The sequence below is a fragment of the Scyliorhinus canicula genome, chromosome 8, assembly GCF_902713615.1.
Source record: "Scyliorhinus canicula chromosome 8, sScyCan1.1, whole genome shotgun sequence".
In the NCBI taxonomy this organism is placed as follows: domain Eukaryota; kingdom Metazoa; phylum Chordata; class Chondrichthyes; order Carcharhiniformes; family Scyliorhinidae; genus Scyliorhinus; species Scyliorhinus canicula.
Window position 1 is genome coordinate 121244753 of NC_052153.1, and position 19916 is coordinate 121264668.

Sequence of the window (19916 nt, forward strand, 5' to 3'; positions counted from 1 at the left end):
TTAAACTCCATTTGCCACCTGACAGCCCAGCTCTGCAGCTTATCTATGTCCCTCTGTAACTTGTAACATCCTTCTGCACTGTCCACAACTCCACCGACTTTAGTGTCATCTGCAAATTTACTCACCCATCCTTCTACGCCCTCCTCCAGGTCATTTATAAAAATGACAAACAGCAGTGGCCCCAAAACAGATCCTTGTGGTACACCACTAGTAACTGGACACCAGTCAGAACATTTCCCATCAACCACCACCCTTTGTCTTCTATCAACTAGCCAATTTCTGATCCAAACTGTTAAATCACCCTGAATCCCATGCCTCTGTATTTTCTGCAATAGCCTACCGTGGGGAACCTTATCAAACGCTTTACTGAAATCCATATGCACCACATCAACTGCTTTACCATCATCCACCTGTTTGGTCACCTTCTCGAAGAACTCAATGAGGTTTGTGAGGCACGACCTACCCTTCACAAAACCATGTTGACTATCTCTAATCAAATTATTCCTTTCCAGATGATTATACATCCTATCTCTTATAAACCTTTCCAAGACATTTCCCACAACAGAAGTAAGGCTCACTGGTCTATAGTTACCGGGGTTATCTCTACTCCCCTTCTTGAACAAGGGGACAACATTTTCTATCCTCCAGTCTTCTGGCACTATTCCTGTAGACAAAGATGACTTAAAGATCAAAGCCAAAGGCTCAGCAATCTCCTCCCTAGCTTCGCAGAGAATCCCAGGATAAATCCCATCCGGCCCAGGGGACTTATCTATTTTCACACTTTCCAGAATTGCTAACACCTCCTCCTTATGAACTTCAAGCCCTTCTAGTGTAGTAGCCTGTATCTCATTATTCTCGTCAACAACTTTGTCTTTTTCCTGTGTGAATACAGATGAAAAATACTCATTTAGCACCTCTCCTATCTCCTCAGACTCCACACACAACTTCCCACTACTGTCCTTGACTGGCCCTACTCTTACCTTAGTCATTCTTTTATTCCTGACATATCTATAGAAAGCTTTAGGGTTATCCTTGATCCTACCTGCCAAAGACTTCTCATGTCCTCGCTTGGCTCTATTTAACTCTCTCTTTAGAGCCTTCCTAGCTAACTTGTAACTCTCAAGCGCCCTAGCCGCACCATCACGTCTCATCTTCACATAAGCCTCCTTCTTCCTCTTGACAAGTGTTTCAACTGCTTTATTAACCCATGGTTCTCTCGCTCAACCACTTCCTCCCTGCCTGACAGGTACATACTTATCAAGGACACGCAGTAGCTGTTCCTTGAACATGCTCCACATTTCCATTGTGTCCATCCCCTGCAGTTTTCCTCTCCAGCCGATGCATCCTAAATCTTGCCTCATCGCATCATAATTGCCTTTCCCCCAGCTATAACTCTTGCCCTGTAGTGTATACCTATCCCTTTCCATCGCTAAAGTAAACGTAATCGAATTGTGGTCACTATCACCAAAGTGCTCACCTACCTCCAAATCTAACACCTGTCCTGGTTCATTACCCAGTACCAAATCCAATACGGCCTTGCCTCTTGTTGGCCTATCTACATACTGCATCAGGAAACCCTCCTGCACACATTGGACAAAAACGGACCCATTTAAAGTACTCGAATTATAGTGTTTCCAGTCAATATTTGGAAAGTTAAAGTCCCCCATAACAACTACCCTGTTACATTCGCTCCTATCCAAAATCATCTTTGCAATCCTTTCCTCTACATCTCTGGAACTTTTCGGAGGCCTATAGAAAAGCCCTAACAGGGTGACCTCTCCTTTCCTGTTTCTTAACTCAGCCCATACTACCTCAGTATTCGAGTCCTCATCAAATGTCCTCTCAGCCACCGTAATACTGTCCTTGACTAACAATGCCACCCCTCCCCCTCTCTTACCACCTTCCCTGAGCTTACTGAAATATCTAAACCCCGGCACCTGCAACAACCATTCCTGTCCCTGCTCTATCCATGTCTCCGAAATGGCCACAACATCGAAGTCCCAGGTACTAACCCATGCCGCAAGCTCACCCACCTTATTCCGGATGCTCCTGGCATTGAAGTAGACGCACTTTAAACCACCTTCCTTCCTGCCGGTACACTCCTGCAACTTTGAAACCTTACTCGTGACTTCACTACTCTCAGCTTCTTGTGTACTGGAGCTACAATTCAGGTTCCCAATCCCTTGCTGAACTAGTTTAAACCCTCCCGAAGGGCATTAGCAAACCTCCATCCCAGGATATTAGTACCCCTCTGGTCCAGGTGTAGACCATCCCATTTGTAGAGGTCCCACCTACCCCAGAATGAGCCCCAATTGTCCAGGAATCTGAAACCCTCCCTCCTGCACCACCCCTGCAGCCACGTGTTCAACTGCTCTCTCTCCCTATTCCTCGACTCGCTAGCTCGTGGCACGGGTAACAACCCAGAGATAATAACTCTGTTTGTTCTGGATCTATGTTTCCACCCTAGCTCCCTGAATTCCTGCCTTACATCCCTATCCCTTTTCCTACCTATGTCATTGGTACCTATGTGGACCACGACTTGGGGCTGCTCCTCCTCCCCCTTAAGGATCCCGAAAACATGATCCGAGACATCGCGGACTCTGGCACCTGGGAGGCAACACACCAACCGCGAGTCTCTCTCGTTCCCACGGAATCTCCTATCTATCCCCCTAACTATGGAGTCTCCAATGACTAATGTTCTTCTCCTCTCACCCCTTCCCTTCTGAGCAACAGGGACAGACTCTGTACCAGAGACCTGTACCCCATGGCTGCCCCCTGGTAAGTCCCCCTCCCCCAACAGTATCCAAAGCGGTATACCTGTTACTAAGGGGAATGACCACAGGGGATCCCTGTACTGACTGCTTCCCCCCAGCCCCTCTCACCGTCACCCATCTATCTTTATTCTTTGGTGGAACTACCTCCCTGAAGCTTCTATCTATGACCACCTCTGCCTCCCGAATGATCAGAAGTTCATCCAGCTCCAGCTCCAGTTCCCTAACACGGTTTCTGAGGAGCTGGAGATGGATGCACTTCCCACAGATGAAATCAGCAGGGACACTGACGGCGTCCGTCTCCTCAAACATTCTGCAGAAGGACCATTTTACTGCCTTCCCTGCCATCCCCTCTAGATAAAAAACAAGAAAAAGAAAGGAAGAGCTTACCTGACATTCCCTCAACCCCTTAGGTTAGAAGAGGTGGAGGGTGGGGGACACTACAAGTGTAGTGTCTCGGGTTTAGCAACCATCCGACCATGTCTGGATCTAGATGATAATAACATCTTTAGCCAAATTGTTCAAGCAAAACCCAAACTATGTGTTAGTGAGCAGGTTATTCATGAGAACCTGCTACTTGAAAGCACCATTGTTGAAAACATGTTTCACTGTTAGTTGGTAAGAAGATGTTTGGGCAGTAATTGGCCTGGATTCATTGTTTTGTAGGGTGGACATATTTGGGAAATTTTCCACATTATCATATGGATACCTTTGTCATTGCTGTACTGGACTAGCCAGGTTAATAGTACAACTTGCTTTGGTGAATAGGTTTCTAGCACTACTGATAAATATTATCAGCTGTCAAAACTCTTTGCTGAATGCATGTCACTCAGCCACACTTAATGGTCTATGAAAAGACCTAATGTAGCTGGATATTGGCAGTAATGATGGTGGAGCAGCTGAAGAATGTCAAATAGAATTATTCACTTATTAGTTTTGGTTGAAGATGAGGGTAGCACGGTGGTGCTGTGGCCTCACGGCCCCGAGGTCCCAGGTTCGATCCTGGCTCTGTGTCACTGCCCGTGTGGAGTTTGCACATTCTCCCTGTATTTGTGTGGGTTTCGCCCCCACAACCCAAAAAATGTGCAAGCTAGGTAGATTGGCCACGCCAAATTGCCCCTTAATTGGAAAAAATGAATTGGGTACTCTAAATTAAGAAAAAGGTTTGGTTGAAGATGCTTGCAAATCCTTCAACCGTGCCCCTTTTATTTGTGTGCTGAGCATCACTGTGTTTGAGGATGGGGATGTTCATGAAGCCTCCTTCTACAATTATTTCCAAATTGTCCAGTAGAATTTTTAACTGGAAAAAGTAGGACTAAATCATTTTGCTCTGGATGTATCGACTGTAGGACCACTTAGCTTGGTCTATGGCCTGATTTCTTTGCTATTCAGAATGCCGTTGGCGTTGTGTGGTAATTTCATTTGTCTGGTCTGCAATTTTACAATATGCAGATGTCACGACTACACACCATTCTTAACTCTGAATTGAACCAGGGTTAATCTCCTGACTCACAGCGAAACTGCCTGCTAAACCAGAGCTCTAATTGTTCCTTGGAAAGGTCCTAAAAGATTTTCTTGGGTCTGTAAAGCCACCCAATCAAGTACTTCTAAGTCAGTGCCTCCTGCTTTCAGATTGTCTTATTATGAGGTGAAAGTGACTTCCCTTGACATGAATATAGCATTTGACTGAATGTGGCATCAATGAGCCCAAGCAAAATTGAAATCAATGAAAATTAGGGATAAGCACTCCACTGGTTGGAGTCATACCATGCACAAAGGAAGATGTTTGTGACTGTTGGAGGTCGGTCACCTCAGCCCAGGATGTTGCTGCAGGTTTTGGAGTACCTGATAAACAGTAGTAAATACTATGGTGTGCACCTTCATTGGAGGCTTGCCTATGACCTGCAACCAGATCAGAACCAGAAAGGCTGTCCATGATGTCACCATAAACAGGAATTGGGGATGTTGAGGGTAAAATCGAGAACTTTGTGGCCAGTGTTATGCGATACAGATGATTTCCATCCATATTCCTAGTTTACCAGGTGCTACAAGCTAGAACAATATGCTTAACAGAGTATGGGAAAGAATTGCTTTCGCAACATTGGAGGGCCAGCAAAGAGGAAGTGGACCTGAATCCCACAGGGTCCACCTCTTTTCCCACAATAACTCTTGTAAAAAGGGTTTCCCTCCACTGAGCATTCAAAGAGCCATTCCTCAACTAGTCCCCATCCCAGGTCCTGTCACTTCTTGCTGAGAATTTGATGGTCCCAGTGAGGTAGTTTCTAATCCTTCTCTGATTTCCGCAGTTCCACCCTCTCCTTCCCTAACCCTCTCTCTTCTTCAGCTTTGCTCCTCTCCCTTTTCTCTCTTCATTATCCTTTTCCTCTTCCTTTTCAACTTTCTCTTCCTCCAACCCCAATTCCACCCTCCTTGTCAGTCCCATGACACTCTATGTTTGCTTGACCTGAACAGTTTGCTGGGCTTCACTCTTGTGTTTAACATCATAAAGATCAACTCCTATTATAGATTTACAATAGATGACTTTCAATCTTCAGACAAAATAACTTAATGTTAGAAATACATCTAGGCTCAAATTATGAAATCAGACCCCAATGTTTCAATATTTACGAGGCCCCTATTAGCTTGCGACAGGCAACTTCCACAGATCTGAAAATGCAGGAGTTAAAATTGTGGCATGCAAGAACACCACAATAATACAATAGGTTCTACGTAGGTTCTGCTGGCTGGGCAAAGTGAAAATCAAGGCTAAAAACCCAAATTTTCAATCTTCGGGAGTCCTGGTTATCATCACTGTGCTGGAGTCCAGATGCAGTTTGCAGTGGATCGGTATACCTTTGATATCAGTTGCTGACCCTGTCATGATCTCCCTCTGGACTGGAATCTGTTATCATAAATCCCCACCCTCAGCAATGTTCCTCCCACTCTGCCGACCCTGTAAAGGGCAACTGGAAGCTCTGCCTCAGACGAGGCCCTGCAGAATTCCTAATGTTAGGCAGAAACCGGAGTACCCAGTTGCCAGTCAACTTTCCAGCCAGTTGCAACTCACAGCTCCATTATATTTGCCACAGATCAGAGGAATATACCTTAGAACGATAATGGTAAGACACCCCTTTGCATGGAGCTTATTGTTAAATCTTTAGTCAATGAAATAACATTTTTAGTCAATTTTGCTTTAAAAAGTTGCAATCACCTTGAAGTCCTTTTCATGTGCTCTTTACCAACCAATAACCTTCACACATGTTAGACATTGTTCAGTATTACGATCCCAGACCAGACCCAACAGTGGCTAGAATACTGGACCAAAATCCCAATATTTCAGTTTATTTTAAGACTGTGCAGAAAGAATGATCCACTCCAGGAGTGATTGAATGAAGAAAATAGGGCTTTGGTATTTGTAAAACAAAATCTTTTTTTATAAACTTAAACTTTAACTCCACACCCAAAAGAGAACAGCTTACAATTACCCCTTAACACAACTATACAATCTCCCATTAAACAACAAGAAAATAGACATATAGCTCTTAATCCATCTTAAAATTAACAGGGCACAGAGTAATACTTGTGGTACAGAACAGATTCTGCCTCTTGTTAGAACTCCTTCTGACCCTGACTGAATATCTTCAAATAGCCCCTTCAACTTGGGTGTTTCAGTCTCTTCCTTATCTTCAGACAATAATGCTCTTCTTTTAAAATATTAATACTCTTTTTTTCCCTGCCCTACTGGGAAAAAAACTGCCTTTTTCTGTGGTCTAAAACACAAGGGTAGCCGGAGCAGACTTCACTTCCAAAAGCCTTTTCTCCAAAACAACTTTCTCCACAGTTTTCTCCAAAAACTGCTTCTTTCCACAGCTTTCAAACTCTCTCTCTGCATTCCTTGGTTCCGCCCAGCAATGACCTCATCTCCCCAAGCTAAAAAATAAATTCTCTCTGCAGCTGCAAAGCAAATTAACTCCCCAGGGACATCCCCAGGCAAACCAATGGGCATTAGCCCAGACTAAAAAACACATTCCTTGGTCATTTTCACATACTGGCTGTGAAAACTATCCAGATCCTGCAGATCAGAATTATTTTTCAAACCCTGATCACTGCAAACAAACATATTCTAAACCCTGGCTTTTTCACGAACGGTGAGAGCAGGTGTGTTTGCGTTCATGAAAACGGCCGTAAAGGCCTGGGAACTCAGCCCATCGGCCAGGGGAGAATCGCTGTTCGCAGTAAAAAACGGCGAGCAGCGATTCGTGTCGTGGGGCGGCCGTGGGGGGGGGGGGGGGGGGGGAGAATAGCGGGAGGTCGGGAAAAATGTCGGGAAGGCCCTCCCACTATTCTCTGACCCCTCGTGGGCAGTGGAGAATCGCGCCGTGTTTCAAGCACATGTGGAGTCTGACACTGCTCACAGGTTATTTTGCCAACAAGCAACATGTTTCACAGGTGACCAAGGATGTGTCCTTGTGTGCACCAGAATGTGTCAGTGCAGGTTAAAAAGTAAAAAGATGAGGACTTCCGGTGGCGGCGATGACGTAGGAAGCCGCACATTTGGGAGGTCCCGTTTTAAACGGACTTTTCAGTTCTTTTTAGAGCCCAAAACGGAAATTTTTCGACGTCTCCCGGTGGGAGAAGGTGTGCTGATCGACTTTCATGACTTTCATGTCCATGACTCGAACTCGGAGTGGAAAGGGGGAAAAAAACGCCAGCAGCTCCCCAGAAAAAATGGGGGAAGGAATCCAAGATGGCGGCCGGCAGAGCTCCAGAGGAGTGGAAGCATTGGGCCCTGGAGCAACAAGCTGCTCTCCTGCGCTGTTTTGCAGACTTCTAGGCTGAGGTACTGAGCTCTCTGCAGGAAACGAACAGAAGGCTCTCGGAGATTCAGACGACCCAGGGTGCTGCCATCAAGGAGTTGCAGACGCAGGCCACTGAACGAGAGGAGGAGGCCGGGATCTTCGTGAGTAAGGTGGAGGGACATGAGGCACTCCACAAGAAGTGGCAGGAACGCTTCGAGGAGCTTGATCACCGCATGAGGCGGAAAAATCTGCAGATCCTGGGCCTTGCGGAGGAGCTGGAGGGGTCGGACCTGACAACCTACGTGGCTACGATGCTGAACTCGCTAGTGGGGGCCGGGTCTTTCCATCTGCCCTTGGAGCTGAAGGGAGCACACAGAGTACTGGCCAGGAGGCCTAAGGAGAATGAACCCCCGCGTGCGGTGCTGGTGAGGTTCCACCGGTTCAGTGATCGGGAGTGTGTGCTGCGCTGGGCCAAGAAGGTGAAGAGCAGCAATTGGGAGAATGGGGTAGTACGGATCTACCAGGATTGGAGTGCGGAGGTGGCTAAGCGGCGATCCGGATTTAATCGGACGAAAGAGGTGCTTTACAGGAAAAAGATAAAGTTCGGAATGTTGCAGCCTGCGCGCCTGTGGGTAACTTATTCGGACCGGCATTATTATTTTGATTCCCCGGAGGAGGCGTGGGCCTTTGTGCGGACGGACAAACTGGACTTGAACTAGGGGTTGGGGGTTGCGGGGTCGGTTGTAGTACTTTATTGCTGGATTCGGCTGTTGCTGTGTTCTCTTTTTTTTGTACTTTTGAAATTTTGATATGGTTATTTATGGGGGTGTTGTTCTGTTCTGTTTTTTTTTGCTCTGGGGCATTGTTTGAGTTCTGTATCTTGCGGGGAGGGTCGGGGGTTGTTGTATTCTATGTCGGGTTGGGGGTATAGAGTGGGGCTGGTATTTGGGAGCTGCGTCAGAAGGGTGTGGTGGGGCAGTGCAAAAGCGCAGGCTTTCCTCTGGTTTCCCGCGCTGCGGGGCTGGGGGATGGAGACGATGACTGGGGGGGGGGGGGGCCGTAACTGCTTCTTCCCCACGCTGGAGCGGTGCCTGGAGGAGGGATAGATTGGGGGATTGGGGGATGATCCCACTTTGGGAGGGGTCGGGTTATTGGCGGGAGTTTCCGGGGTCAGCAGAAGTTAGCTGACCCACGGAAGTACAATGGAGGACGGTTCGCGGCTAGGAGGTTCCTAGCCTGGGGGGGGAGGGAGGGGGGGAAAGGGGAATACCGGGTTGCTGCTGGTAGGGTCAGGAAGGAGCTGGTGGGGGCTGGGGGGGACAGAGGTGAGGTGTTGTCGGTGTGGGGACTGGGTCGGGCAGGGGGTGCTGGCCTGGGGCGGGCAGTCAGCGGGCTATGGCTAGTCGACGGGGCAGGGGGGGCGGGACGCCCTCTGATTCGGTTGGTCACCTGGAATGCGAGAGGATTGAATGGGCCGGTGAAGCGGTCGAGGGTACTGGCTCATCTGAAGGGGCTAAAGGCAGATGTGGCAATGCTTCAGGAGACCTACCTGAAGGTGGCGGACCAGGTCCGCCTGAGGAAGGGGTGGGTGGGGCAGGTTTTCCACTCTGGGTTGGATGTGAAGAACCGGGGACTGGCGATTCTGGTGGGGAAAAATGTGTCATTTGAGGCATCGGAGATGGTGGCGGATAAGGGGGGTAGGTATGTTTTGGTTAGGGGCAGGCTACAAGGAGAGAAGGTGGTACTTGCTAGTGTGTATGCCCCAAATTGGGACGACGCGGGCTTTATGAGGCGTATGTTGGGACGGGTCCCGGATCTGGAGGCGGGAGGTCTGATCATAGGGGGGGACTTCAATACGGTGTTGGATCCTTCACTGGATCGGTCCAGCTCTAGGACGGGTAGGAGGCCGGCGGCGGCCAAGGTACTGAGAGGGTTTATGGACCAGATGGGTGGGGTGGATCCATGGAGGTTTGTGAGGCCGAGGGCACGGGAGTACTCTTTCTTCTCCCATGTACATAGGGTCTACTCTCGGATAGACTTCTTCGTGGTGAGTAGGGGACTGATTCCGAGAGTGGAGGAGGCCGAGTATTCGGCCATTGCAATCTCCGACCACGCTCCGCATTGGATAGAGTTGGAGATGGGGGATGTGCGGGACCAGCGCCCGTTGTGGCGGTTGGATGTGGGGTTGTTGGCGGAGGAGGAGGTGTGTAGGAGGGTCCGGGTATGTATTGAGGGGTACCTCGAGGTGAATGATACGGGGGGAGGTTCAGGTGGGGGTGGTCTGGGAAGCCCTGAAGGCAGTGATTCGTGGGGAGCTGATATCCATCCGGGCACACAGGGAGAGGAGCGAGAAGAGTAAGAGGGATAGACTGGTGGGAAAGTTGCTGGAGGTAGACAGGAGGTACGCAGAGGCACCAGAGGAGGGACTGTTGGGGGAGAGGCGCAGCCTACAGGCTAAATTTGATTTGCTGACCACTAGAAAGGCGGAGGCACAGTGGAGGAAGGCACAAGGGGCAGTGTACGAACATGGTGAAAAGGCGAGTAGGATGCTGGCTCATCAGCTCCGCAAGCGGGATGCGGCTAAGGAAATTGCTGGAGTGAGAGACAAGAGTGGGAATGTGGTGCGGAAGTGGGTAGAGGTGAATGAGGTCTTCAAGGACTTTTACGGGGAACTGTACCGGTCGGAGCCAACGGGGGAGAGGAGGGGAATGGACAGGTTCCTCGACGGGCTTTCTTTCCCGAAGGTGCAGGAGGAGCAGGTGGAAAGGTTGGGTGCGCCGATTGAGCTGGAGGAGCTAGTTAAGGGGATCGGGCAGATGCAGTCAGGGAAGGCACCGGGGCCGGATGGGTTCCCGGTGGAATTTTATAAAAAGTTTGTGGACCTAGTGGGCCCCCTTCTGGTGCGGACACTTAATGAAGCGTGGAAAGGGGGGACTTTGCCCCCCGACGATGTCGCGGGCGCTGATCTCGTTAATTTTAAAGAAGGACAAGGACCCCCAGCAGTGTGGTTCATACAGGCCCATATCTCTCCTCAACGGAGATGCCAAGGTGCTGGTAAAAATCCTGGCCACCAGGATAGAGGACTGTGTGCCAGGGGTTGTGCACGAGGACCAGACAGGTTTTGTGAAGGGAAGGCAGCTGAACATGAATGTGTGGAGATTGTTGAATGTCAGCATGATGCCGGCGATTGAGGGGGAGGCAGAGATAGTGGTGGCGCTGGATGCAGAGAAGGCCTTCGATAGAGTGGAGTGGGGGTACTTATGGGAGGTGTTGGGGAGGTTTGGATTTGGTGAAGGGTTCATTAGATGGGTAAGGCTGCTATATGAGGCCCCGATGGCGTGCGTGGCCACGAATGGGAGGAGGTCGGAGTACTTCCGGCTTTACCGAGGGACCAGGCAGGGTTGCCCCCTGTCCCCCTTGTTGTTTACACTGGCAATCGAGCCGCTGGCGATGGTGTTGAGGGATTCAGAGAGGTGGAGAGGTTTGGTGCGAGGTGGGGAGGAACATAGGGTGTCGTTGTATGCCGATGACCTGTTACTGTATGTGGCGGACCTGGTGGGAGGGATGCCGGGGGTGATCGAGCTGCTAGCTGAGTTTGGGACCTTTTCAAGTTATAAACTACACTTAGGCAAGAGTGAGGTGTTTGTGGTTCACCCTGGAGACCAGGAGGAAGGAATTGGTAGGCTCCCGCTTAGGCGGGCAGGGGAGAGCTTTAGGTACCTGGGGGTGCAGGTGGCCAGGGACTGGGGGACTCTTCACAAACATAATTTCACCAGACTTGTAGATCAGATGGAGGAGGAGTTCAAGAGGTGGGACATGCTGCCATTGTCGCTGGCGGGGAGGGTGCAGTCCGTCAAAATGACGGTGCTTCCGAGGTTCTTGTTCCTCTTTCAGTGCCTGCCCATCTTTATCCCCAGGGCCTTCTTTAGGAGAGTGTCTAGCAGTATTTTGAGCTTTGTGTGGGCACATGGGACTCCGAGAGTGAAGAGGGTGTTCCTGGAGCGAGGGAGGGATAGTGGCGGGCTGGCGCTGCCCAACCTTCTGGGGTACTATTGGGCGGCCAATGTGTCAATGGTGCGTAAATGGGTGATGGAGGGGGGAGGCGCGGCGTTGAAAAGCATGGAGATGGCGTCATGTAGATGTACGAGCCTGGGTGCCATGGTAACGGCACCGTTGCCACTCTCTCCTAAGAGGTTTACCACGAGCCCGGTGGTGGCGGCGACCCTAAGAATCTGGGGACAGTGGAGACGGCATCGGGGGGGAAACAGGGGGCTCGATGGAGGCTCCATTGGGTGGCAATCATCGGTTCATCCCGGGGAACAAAGATGGGGGATTTAGGGGGTGGCAAAGGGTGGGCATCAGTAAACTGAGGGACCTGTTTATTGGCGGGAGGTTTGCGGGCCTGGGGGAACTGGAAGATAAATTTGGGCTTCCCCAAGGGAACATGTTCAGATACTTGCAGGTAAAGGCGTTTGCTAGGCGACAGGTAGAGGGATTCCCTTTGCTGCCCTCGCAGGGGACGATGGACAGAGTGCTTTCGGGGGTGTGGGTCGGAGAGGGGAAGGTGTCTGACATTTATATGGTAATGCAGGAGGTGGAGGAGTCGTCAGTGGAGGAGCTGAAGGAACTCGGGGAGCAGATAGAGGACGGAACTTGGGCGGATGCCTTGGAGAGAGTCAACTCTTCCTCCTCATGTGCGATGCTAGTCTCATCCAATTTAAGGTGCTGCACCGGGCCCACATGTCCGGGACTAGGATGAGTAGGTTCTTTGGGGGTGAGGACAGGTGCACCAGATGTTCGGGGAGTCCAGCGAACCACGCCCATATGTTCTGGGCATGCCCAGCACTGGAAGAATTCTGGAAGGGGGTGGCGGGGACGGTGTCGAGGGTGGTTGGATCCAGGGTCAAACCAGGGTGGGGACTCGCGATTTTTGGAGTTGCGGTAGAGCCGGGAGTGCAGGAGGCGAAAGAGGCCGGTGTCCTGGCCTTTGCGTCCCTAGTAGCCCGACGAAGGATCTTGCTACAGTGGAAGGATGCGAGGCCCCCAAGTGTGGAGACCTGGATCAGTGACATGGCGGGATTTATAAAATTGGAAAGGGTCAAATTTTCCCTGAGAGGATCAATACAAGGGTTCTATAAACGATGGCAGCCTTTTCTGGACTTCCTGGCTCAAAGATAGGTATCTTGGTCAATACCAGCAGCAACCCAGGGTGGGGGAGGTGTAAGGGGGGGTGTTCCTTATTGTAGTTTCTATTATGTAACTTAATATTGTGTTAATTTGCGTTGTTGTTAAAATGCTGTGTTGTTCATGGAGGTGGGGCGAATGTTTATGATTGCTAATATTATTGTTATTTTTGGTATTTTATTATTTCGTTGTTGTTGTATAAATTCAAAATTTTTCAATAAAAATTATTTTTTTTTAACAAGTAAAAAGATATGGAAAAGTTCAGTGATGACATTGGATAAATATAAGTGAAGGCAGGAAACAACTGATCGACTATGGAAGAAAGGTGATTCAAAATTGGGTGGACAACCATTTTGAAAGTTGTAGCGAGATTGTGGAGGAGAATGAATTACGGTATAACCACAGACACAATCACATATCTAATGTTAATCGTGTGTCTGGAAAAATGTGTAAATTAATGATGTAAAGCAGTAAAATAGGCATGAACAGACCTCAAAAGACAAGTACCTTCATTTAACTCTGATGCTGATGAAATATGCTTTACAGAATTTGAGATTGTTGCTGCCACATTGTGTCTGTAAGCCGGATGTGGTGGACAAATGTCTGTGGGTCAACTTTGTTTAATCAAGTAGTGTTTATTCACACTCACACAATGTTATAGTTAATCAGTCACACCATCGAACACACTTGTGCGCGATTCTCCGACCCCCACGCCGGGTGGGAGAATCGCGGGAGTGCCGGGCGATTCCCGCCACGCCGCCCTGGCACCCGCACGCGATTCCCCCACCCCCCCCAAAACGGCGTGCCGAGTTTTACGACAGGCCGCTCGGAGAATCGCCACTCGCCGTTTCTAACGGTCGAGCGGCGATTCTCCGGCCCGGATGGGTCGAGCGGCCTGCCCAATCCGACCAGTTCACGTCGGCGCCAACCACACCTGGTCGCTGCCAGCGTGAACAGCACGCGAACGCTGAATGTGCGGCCTGTGGGGGGGAGGGAGGATCGAGCACCAGGGGCGTGCTCAGGAGGGGTCTGGCCCGGATCGGTGCCCACCGATCGGCGGCCCGCCGTCTCTAAAGGACACACTCTTTTCCCTCCGCCGCCTCGCAAGATCAATCCTCCATGTCTTGTGGGGAGGCGCCCCGCCCGTGGGGAGGACGGCAAACGCGCATGCACGGGTTGGCGCCGGCCGCGTCATTTAGACGGCGCCGCTTTGATGCAGGCGCCAAGGCCCGGCGCGAGAATGTCTAACTCCCTAGACTCCGTCTCTGCAAACCTTCGGATCCTGGTGGATACCGTTGCAGGCCTCCAGGACTGGCAGCGCCAAGTGTCGGTGGCGCGACGGGGCACCTCCCCGCTCACACCTCTGTCCCAAAGTGAGGCCCGGGGGCCACCAGGCTCCCCGAGGGAGGAGGAGGTTTCGGGGCCCGTCCCATTCACTCCATCACGGGACATCCCGGAATTCTCGGCCTCCCCCCGTCCCATCCCTGGTGCATTGGGTGGGCAGCAGGCAGAGCAGGGTGGCACAACGTCACCCGAGACGGCCGCAGAGCAGCCTGGCCCATCAAGGCCGGGTCACCCCAGGAAACGCTTGCCGAAGGAGAAACGAGTCGAAGGGGGCGATTCGCAGCAGTCCTCCTCCACTCCTGCTGTATCATCTGGGGAATCACTTAGACGTAGTGGTAGGGCCCGTAAGGCAACAAAGAGAGACACTGAGTAAGTTGGCACGGGTGAAGGGCACAGTTTAGTGGGCCTCATTGTATCGTGTTTCCGCATTGGTCTGAGGCCTCCGTATAGGCGTCATCAGCCAAGACCTCAGCAGATAGCCCCTGTCGCCTAGCAACCAGCCCCTCAGCCGGGGGGGGGGGGGGGGGCGCCCCTCAAACATCGCAGGGATGTACGACTGCGCCAGTATGTAGGAGTCATGCACACTCCCTGGTAACCTTGCACAGACGTTCATGATCCTCATGTGGGGGTCGCATACCACCTGGATATCCATGGAATATGTCCCCCTTCTGTTTGTGAACACCTCCCTGTCCCCTGCAGGCGGGCGCATGGGGACGTGAACACAATTGATTGCCCCCTGCACCATCGGTATCCCGGCCACGCTGGCAAATCCACGAGCTCGTGAGTCTTGAGTTGCTCGGTCCTCGGGAAAGGTGATGTAGCGATCGGCGATGACATAGAGGGTGTCAGTCACATCCCGGATACACCTGTGCACCGATGACTGGGAGATCCCAGAGACGTCCCCGCTCGGAGACTGGAAGGAGCCGGTAGCATAGAAGTTAACAGCCACCGTCACCTTGATGGCAAACGGGATCGCGTGTCCTCCCCCCGTTCCACGTGGGGCGAGGTGCGCCACGAGGTGACAGATATGTATCACCGTTCGCCTACTCAGCCGGAGTCTCCTCCTGCAGGTGATATCCGTCATTGTTAGGAAAGAGATCCGGGCACGGTACACCCTCGGCCTTGGTCGTCGCCTCTGGCGCCGTGGCTGCACCCTCACTCTCTCCTCCTCCTCCTCCTCCTCCTCTCCCCCCCCCCCCCCCCCCACCCCCCACCCCCCTCCCATGCTGCTTAACGACTGGCAACTCCTCGGCCCTTCCCTCTGCTGCTGCAGCTGGCCCTGCATCCACTGCGGGTTGTGGCTGTGGATGCTGCTGCATCTCCAAATGCAGTGCAGCGGGCGCCAACCACTGCGCAGAACATAGCCGTTCTGTTCGCAGACATTGTGCTAACCTACAGAAGGGTGGTGGGGGGCAGAGAAACGGGACATGTTAGACGGAGGTTAGTCGACACCTCGGCAGCCGCCTGCCACGTGATACCTGTGTGTCCCGGTGACCTGGTCGCGCTGCTGACACGCGGGCAGCCTAACCCCTGGTCACTTTCTGCATCCAACGGGCAGTTAACTACGTCCTCCTCACCGGTGCGTCAGTGGCCTGCGGCCGTAAGCCACAGGGCAAACAGCGGCCTTGTCCTCGTGACCGGCACGCCATGGCATGGTGGCTGACATTTTGTAACCGGGGTTGGACGGGTCACTCGCTCACTCTCTCCCTATCCCCCCCCACTCCCACTCCCCCCCTCCGTCTCCCCCACTCCCCCCTCAGTGTCCCCCACTCTCCCCTCAGTCTCCCCCACTCCTCCACTCCCCCCTCAGTCTCCCCCACTCCCCCCTCAGTCTCCCACTCTCCCCTCCGTCTCCCACACACCCCCCCTCAGTCTCCCCCACTCCCTCCCTCAGTCTCCCCGACTCCCCCCTCAGTCTCCCCCACTCCCTCCCTCAGTCTCCCCGACTCCCCCCTCAGTCTCCCCCACTCCCTCCCTCAGTCTCCCCCACTCCCCCCTCAGCCTCCCCCACTCCCCCCTCAGTCTCCCCCACTCCCTCCCTCAGTCTCCCCCACTCCCCCCCTCAGTCTCCCCCACTCCCCCCTCAGTCTCCCCCACTCCCCCCTCAGTCTCCCCCACTCCCCCCTCAGTCTCCCCCACTCCCCCCCGCTCTGGATCCCCCTCCCGTTCTCGGGGATGCCTTCCCTGTTGTGGCCAGGCTCCAGCAGTGCGCTGAGCGGTGCGTTGAGCAGTGCGCTCACCTAATCGAAGCTCTCGTCAGCCAGCACGACTGGTTGACGAACTTGAAAAGCAGGTGTGTTGGCCGGCGTGAAAACAGTGCGTGATGACGTCGGGACTTCGGCCCATCAGGGCAGCAGAATAGCGGGGGGCCAATAAGTAGCGATTCTGGTCGTGTCGGGGGGGTCTGTCGAGGCCTTTGCCGGGAATCCCGACGTGTAGTTTGTGCGGGGTTCGGAGAATAGCGGGAGGGCGTCGGACCTGCGTCGCCGTGAAAATTTGCGCGGCCCGCTATTCTCCGAACCGGCGTGAGTGAGGGGAATCGCGCCCTTAGTCTCCCGTTGGGAGAATCGTGCCCAAGTTATTTTACAGAATACTAAAGTTCACACTAGACCTTGACTTAATTTTTGAGTGACCAGCAAGTACCCAGACAGATAAAGGCCTTCATGTGTATTTGACTCCTGTAGCCCTCTATGTTCTGTCCTTGGTCTGGTCTGATCAGTAAGTTCGCAGATGACATCAAGGTTGATGAAGTAGCAGATAGTATTGAGGATTGTCAGAGGATACAGCAGGACATAGATAGGTTGGAGACTTGGGCAGAGAAATGGCAAATGGAGTTTAATCCAGACAAATGTGAGGTAATGCATTTTGGTAGGTCCATCATTGAGGGGAAATATACTGTAAATTGAAAAACTCTAAGGAATATAGAAAGTCAGAGAGATCTGGGTGTGCAGGTCCACAGATCTTTGAAAGTGGCAACACAAGTGGAGAAGGTAGCCAAGAAAGCATATGGAATGCTTGCCTTCATTGTACGGGCATTGAGTATAAAACTGGCAAGTCATGCTACAGTTGCATAGAACAATGGAATATTGCGCACAATTCTGGTCGCCACTTTACCAGAAGGATGTGGAGGCTTTAGAGAGGGTGCCGAGGAGGTATACCAGGATGTTGCCTGGTCTGAAGGGTGTTAGTTATGCTGAGAGGCTGCATAAACTTGGACTGTTTTCATTGGAACGACGGAGGTTGATGGGTGACCTGATAGGGGTCCACATGATTATGAGGGGCATGGATAGAGTGGATGGGCAGGCACTCTTTCCCAGGGTGGAGGGCTCAGTCACCAGGGGACATAGATTTAAGGTCCGTGGGACAAAATGTAGAGGAGGTATACGAGGCAGGTGTTTTACACAGAGAGTGGTGAGTGCCTGGAAAGCGTTGCCTGGGGAGGTTGTGGAAGCAGATACATTAATGGCATTCAAAAGGCAACTCGACAAATGCATGGATAGAATTGGTATAGAGAGATACAGAAATTGGAAGTTCTGAGGGTTTTAGCCAAGGGTGGTATCATGACCGGTACAGACTTGGAGGACTGAAGGGCCTGTTCCTGTGCTGTACTGTTCTTTGATGCTCTTGCTCTGGTCTTCCTTCTGTTGGTGTTGTGATGATCCTCTTCATGGTGGCTGGTAGGATCACCATTGTTCCGTTGCTGTTGCTGGCTGCTGCAGAGAGTGATTCTAAGGTGCTGCAGCACCTTTTGTACCTAATTGGTTTCGCGCATTTTGGGCGGTCCCTGGGCCATTACCAATAAATTGTTCATGGTTCGATCACCCTGATCGATCAAGTCCAATCAGGGGCTGCCACATTGATTTTGGGGTGTGCACTCATCGGCCATGTCGGTAGGTGTTACGGGCACGTAGGCCCTTCCAAATAAGGAATGTAGTCTGGTAGACATTCGTGATTGACAGTATGTTTCCATTGACCCTGGAATGGCCTGGAGCTGGTCTTTATCCTGTATATTGTAATATCTAGGCTCCAGCTTGCTCTTCAATGTTTATTGAAACTGCAGCCTGCTTGTCCTGTCCTTGACTAAATTTCCCAGTGCCCTTGGCAGGATACCATCTTAGGTGGCCGTTCGGCCACAAGATGTAACTCACATTTATTCAGAAAGTCAAGAAGACCTTGTGCAAGTGCCACACCTACAGTATTGTGTACAGTTTCTCCATACCTAAAAAAGGCTAAATTGCCATAGCGTGAGTGCAAAGAAGTTTCACCAGACCTGGGATGGTGGGATTGCCCTGTGAGGAGAGATTGAGGTGCAGGGAGGATATTTTCCTTTGGATGGGGAGTCTAGAACCAGGGGACAGTCTCAGAGTAAGAGGTAGGCCATTTAGGACTGCGACTCAAAAGGTGGTGCATCTTTGGAATTCACTACACCCCAGGCTGCTTTGGATGCTCAGATCAGGGGCGGGATTCTCCCCTACCCGGCGTGACGGGGGGTCCCGGCGTAGGGGAGTGGCGCCAACCACTCCGGGGTCGGGCCTCCCCAAAGGTGGGGAATTCTCCGCACCTTTGGGGGCTAGCCCCGCGCCGGAGCGGTTGGCACCAGAAGACTGGCACAAAAAACCGGTGCCAGAGGCCTTTCAGGCCCGCCGCCCGGCAGCGGGACTGGCCGAAAGGCTTTCGCCGGTCGGCGCATGCGCCGGCGGTGAAGTCAGCGGCCAGCTGCCGCTGACGTCACTGCCGGCGCATGCGCGATGTGGGTTTCTCTTCCGCTTCTGCCATGGCGGAGGCCGTGGCGGCGGCGGAGGAGAAAGAGTGCCCCCAGGGCACTGGCCCGGAGTCTGAGCGGGGGGGCCCCGATCTCGGGCCTGGCCACCGTGGGGGCACCCCCCGGGGTCCGATCGCCCCGCGCTCCCCCCCCCAGGACCCCAGGGGCCCGGTCCCGCCGCTACCAGAGGTGGTTCAAACCTCGGCGGCGGGAGAGGCCTCCCAGCGGCGGGACTTCGGCCCATCGCGGGCCGGAGAATCGCCGCAGGGGCCTCGCCAATCGGAGTGGCGTGATTCCCGCCACCGCCACTTCCCGGGTGGCGGAGAATCTCTGCCACTGCGGGGGCAGGATTTTCGGCGGCCCCAGGCGATTCTCCGACCCTGCTGGGGGTCGGAGAATTTCGCCCAATGAGTGTATTCAAGGCCGAGATTGATAGATTTCTGGATATTAAAGATATCAAGGGAAATGGGGATAATGCCAGAAAATGACATTGAGGGAGATGATCAGTCATGATCGAATTGAATGGCAGAGCAAATAAATTGAGGGGTCGAATAGCTTACTCCTGCTCTTGTTTCTGCTGTTCCTATATCCCTAGGTAGAAAGAATAAAGGGAACAGGGAGCAAAGAGGCAGAGATGGTGGAATGGAGCCAGTGAGAGACCAGAAGAAAAAAGACAGAGATGGTGACAAAATGCTGGAGAAAAACTGGTAGATGCAGCAGTACAGAATCATGTTGTTTATCTGGCTTTGCCAATTACCCACTATATCTAGGCTCTAATGGGATCAGAGACATCTTCCACTGTGCATAAAATATTTCAATGTATTTAAGTTTTTTTTATTGTTGGTAAATTACTTAAAATTCACAAGCTCCTGAGGTGATATTGAATTAGCATATGCAAGTTACAAACCTTTGTGAAATAGACGACTAAAGCTCTCTTTCATGTGACTGATTGAAGAAGTTGACAATCTCAGATTTTCTTCAACCTGACTGCAGAACATTGATTATATTACGCGTGGTACCTGTTGATTAGGATTGAAAATTTGCTCACATCTGGTG